The sequence below is a fragment of the Mixophyes fleayi genome, chromosome 3 (genome assembly GCF_038048845.1).
Source record: "Mixophyes fleayi isolate aMixFle1 chromosome 3, aMixFle1.hap1, whole genome shotgun sequence".
In the NCBI taxonomy this organism is placed as follows: Eukaryota; Metazoa; Chordata; class Amphibia; order Anura; family Limnodynastidae; genus Mixophyes; species Mixophyes fleayi.
The window spans coordinates 339,748,758-339,754,238 of record NC_134404.1 but is presented as its reverse complement, the minus strand read 5'-3'; positions in this window follow the sequence as shown (position 1 = coordinate 339,754,238).

Genomic DNA, 5,481 nt, shown 5'->3' with positions numbered 1-5,481 from the left:
GCTTTGGGGGCGGGGCTAACGCTGCAATTCTTGGAGCCCCACCCCCAGACACCTACCTGACTCCCGGACCTCCCGGGACACAAGTTGCCAATGTTAGCAACTATGCCTAAAGTGCAACTGGTTTCAAGAGCGGATGTCAGTGTCAGAGTTGCAGGTGATAGATGCAGGTTTAATTGCATCAGATGACCTAGTGCTAAAATGGTTTCCAGTGAAGAGCGCCAGCCCAATAGATCAAGTGCAGTTTTTTACTAAATAAAAGTAATTTGCACTTACACGTATCTAAAAGTAGCTAATTTGGCAAAACAGTCACAGTCGCAATCATAGTAGAGCATGGACCAAAGTAACCAGGGTCTGTGTCCCTGTAGCCTGTTTTACTTACCTAACCCCTTCAACGGGCAATGCTGGACCCTTGTCCAATATGCTAGTGTATGTTATTTAAATGCATAAACAGTGACTTATGCAAAGTAGCAATTAATAGAATTATACGTGAGGAAAAAAAATCACATAGAAGGTATATCTTATACCTATAATTATAAATACAAAAACCACCTGAGAAAAAAGACAATTTAGATCTATAAAAATGAATTACTATAAAACAAATTAAGATAATTTAGTAAAAATAATAAAATCAAATGAATATATATCGGGCAATAGGTGTGGTTCACATTATTTTGATATACATTAGTTTAATTGTGACATTAGTTTGTGTTTCTTATATAATCCTCTTTTTCATTTCTATAAAATCCACAGTAGCTGTACGTTCATTTGTTTGAATAGAATTTATTCTACTTATCACTGAACATTTTGGGGCATAATTATCAAAGCTTCTAAAAAAGAAAAGTGGAGGTGTTGCCCATGTCAACCAATCAGATTCTAGCTACTATTTTCTAGAATCCACCAGATAAATGACAACTAGAATCTGATTGGTCGCTATGGGGAACACATATACGTTTCAGTTTTAGAACCTACCCCTTTGTGTCTTAAAAGATCCTGTTTTCGCTCGAAAAAAATAGTACAGTAGATGTGGTTAAAATTATTCTAATATACTTTAAACCATATGAGCCTGAAAATTGTCTGTCTTATAAATACTTCTTTCCCATTAAGAAATATTGCAGTTTGTTAATATTTTATATACTTTATAAATGTATCTTTTTTCACGCAGATAAATATCACAGTGGGTATGATTAAAATGATTTGAATATAATGAATATATGTGTATGTAGATTGAATTTGCCCCAGTCCTAAATTTCGAACACTGTTAAGCTCTACTCCCATATTTCGTACAATATATTTCTATTTCCCAGTTATCCAATAGGAGGCGCACCTCACAATACAGTAGATATATCAAGTCAAACGTTAAAAGAAAAGATATTCCAATAGAGGGCACACTAGGGCCAAAAAACATTTATAATAAGAAATAAGTTTACTGGTATGCATTAAAATTAATCACCCCCCCGTTTTTTTTTATTAAAGGAGAAATATAAAAACAGAATTGGGACAAGTGAAAATGTGTGAATTTACTTCTAAAATCAGATTAGATTAAAAAAAAATGACTTTTTAATCTCCTTTTATATTTTTTTAACATTATATGAAGATTTTTATATTTCTTTTTTTATTATAATTGTTGCCATCAAAACAGAACCGTTGTATCTCAATTCTCCATGTAGATATCTGATTTAGCACATTAGTACAGCTATTATTTAGTGTCCTATATGGTGAGCATCAGAAAGTATAATACACCCACTCCTGGGCCTATATTGTCTATACTCAGATATAATATCTTATTAATTGATTAATTATTGATTATAAGGATCATAAACTCATATATACAATGTATATGTTGAAGGATTCTGATCCTATTTCTTACATCAAGAAAGAGAAAAGCTACAGTGAAATCTAATTAAAGAGGTATATAATGGGACTCTGATCATTTATATTGCCTCTAGTATAACTCTGTTATATGTACTAATCAATAATAGAATCATAACCAATGAAGCTAATCTCCCTTAGATATAGGGGCGGGGAATCAGTGATCAGGGTGAAGTCTCCTTCATTTGGTACCATTTATATATTTCAGTAGACTCTGTAATTAAATTGCAGTTTCAAAAGGTATAATTAGCTGAATTAATTTATATATTCAAGTATCCCCAGTGTAATATCTTATATTATATGATCCTTAGGACACTATATATTAGCAAATATCCGTGGGTGTTATCCATTTGATCAACTTTTCATCTTAAGGTGATGAAAACACAGCTAAATTGCAAACCTTATTCATTTTTTATAGGCCTCATTGTTGCATATATTTCTTAAGGGAGTTTATAATAAAACGACCTCAGTAGTACAGTTATTTCCTTTTAATTCATATGCATAGGTTTTAAAGTCTCCTTGCTGCTCACAAGCAGCTGCTATGGATATCTTGCATCCATCGTGGTTTCTATGATGTTTACTGTAATACATGGAATTTAAAGTGCTGTGTGCGTGCATCAAGTGTGAAGAACGATGCGCGTTTCGCCGTTATTGCTTTGTCAAGGATTCAACCTGATCATTGGGTTATTTGGCCATTTATACACCACTGTGCCTGTTAATTGGTTGAAGATCTAATATCTGATGATAATAGGATCTGTAAAAATATATAATAGGTCAAAATAATAATATGAGAATATAAAAAATATAATCCTATTCATTACTATTGTCAATTCATTGACAAACTATTGCTAATTGTTATATAATAAAAATAAAATGAGTATATAAAGGTATTGATGAAAAAATGAATGTATTAACTATTGATGTTTAAATCATTACAAACTTTGCAATGATTTCCAGGATTTGTAATGATTTTCTGGAAAGTACTCCCATATTAACTGATATAAGTGAAAAAAATGTGCATATAATGTAATACAATTTAATATTTAAACTATGTAAAATGCAATGCTCCCTCTCATTATATACTATATATCAAAGTAATATGATGTATATCCTAATAATTATAATTATAATAACCAAAGCAAAATATGATCTTATAACATAATACAGTGAATAAAAGGTGAGTAAATAAGTGTACAGGGATGATATGACAAAAAGTATAAACTTATATAGTAAATCCATGTAATTATTTAATAAACATTATGAATTGAACGGTGCTGCATTCTGTGGCTTATGTTCCAGTTCTGGGGATGCACAGAGTAATTGTACGGATTATACACACAAAATAGCCGTTTACATCCCTTAATGAATCAGGCCCACTATTGAACTAAAAAATTATCTTGTGAGATTAGGTTATCTTCAAAATATTTTATAATATATAGATTTGAGAACATAGCTTAATTAAACAACAGCAGATTTGTTGTAGATATTCCCTCTAATATTCTCAGAAATACAGATATCTCAAATGGTAGAAAGACAGTTTAATTGATATACTCATTAAGTCCCAAAGGGCCAATCCTTCCAATTTGATATTCCATGTGCCCTCCCTTTCCAACAATTTGTAGGTCACATCTCCCCCTCTTATACCTTATCAGATTTTTTCAACTCCAAACACTTGAAATAATTCAGGTGGCCTTGATTTATAGAATAAAAGTGTCTTACAACAGTTACTTCATCTTTTTAATATCCATCCCCACATTTCAAATGGATCCTATGTGTTCAAAGATCGTTGGTCATTCCCAAGTAGCACTTTTGACACGTACAGGGTATACAGCAGATTACGCCGGTTGAATAGCAATTGATAAATTCATTAATAGGGTGGATTTTCCATATTTATCGCCAAAGGTGGTCTTGGTCATAAACTGACCAGCTTTAAACGTCCCAGTATTCTTGTGGAAATAGTTATGGACTAGTCTATCTTTAAAATTTCGGTAACTTTACCAGGTCATGGTGACTTGGGAGAAACACACAATTTTTAGGTAAATCAGCGCAACTAATCATATGCAGCCTTCTGCTTCAAGGATCCCATCCACACAAAATCCCATTACAACCAATGAGACATTGGGCAGAAATGGCGCTTACAGTGTAAACAATATAAAGATGATATACTCAATGAATGAATGTTATATAAATGTGATATTCTTAAAACAGGAAAAATTAATTTACCATAAAAAATCAAACCAATCAGATTAGTTCAATAGGTGAAAAGTAAAGTAAATAATTCAAACGTGATTCGCAATCAATGAATTATTGAAACTCTTACTATATGCACAAATATAGTAATAGAAACAAAACCCTATATTTAATATATAAATAAAAAGGTGAAAAGATTATGTATATTTCTAAAGCACTCTGTGTCTGTGAAATAACAACGAAGTGTCAATTATGTAAAGAAATGAAAAAAACAATTAAAGGACAAACTCCAATTCAATCCTAATATGATTGTCCTGCAGGAAATGAAATGAAAAACAACATTGCGCCCCCTTAGTATGCACACTATGAGATGGTCTTCAATACATGAATTTTTTTTTATCCATGAACTTTCTTTTAGTGTATTCCAGTGATTGTCGGTCTCTTTTTAAGGCCTCATTTCTTACCTGTTTTATTGATCTGTTACTATAATCCCTTTCTAGGAGTCTTTGAAAAATCATTATAATCATTATCAGAACAATTTCTCCTTAGGTGGAGTAATTTCCCTTTGGAAATTCCTTTTAATACAGGTTTAAAATGGGCATCATAGAGATGCAAATGACTAATAGTGGCCGTTATTTTTCTGAAAAGGTCTGTCACCATGTTACCATCCTTATCAATTTGGATTTTCAGATCCAAGAAAGTAATTTCCTTTTGGCTTTACATTATCATATGAAAGATTCAAATTTAAGTATCTATCACCATCCCAAATGATAAGGATGTTGTCTGTAAAACAAAGCCATAGAGTAATGTGTTTTGTGTATTTTTGCACACTAGACTAATCTTTCTCCCACCAGCTAAGAAAACATTTGCATATGTAGGGGCACATTCTGCCCCCATCGCCGTGCCCACACCTTCAGGTAGACTTTGTAATTAAAGACTAAATCATTTTTGCTAAGTACAAAAGTCAACAAATCTAGGAGGAAATCTCGAAAATCTATAATTTTCTTCACATCCTAAAAATATCTAACCGCATTGATGCCATTTCATGGTTGATACTGGTGTAGAGTGCCTCCACATCACACGAGGCTATCTATGTCCCTTGCTCTAATTTTATATCATATATTTTTCTGAGAACATCTGGAGTATCATGGACATATGAAGGAATAGTGGAGACTAATTTCCTAAGATGGATATCTAAAAAAAACATTTGCCTGTACTGTGAGGCTATTAATGCCCAAAAGTATGGCTCATCCTGGCGGATTTGTTTCATTCTTATGTACCTTGGGGAGAAGGTACAATGTAGAGATTATTGGATTTCAACTTTTAGGAAATGTCTCTCTTTCTCAGTAATCACCCATTTTTCATAGGCAACATTGATAAGTGTAATGTATATTTTCTTATAGTCCTCTGTGGGATTGAATA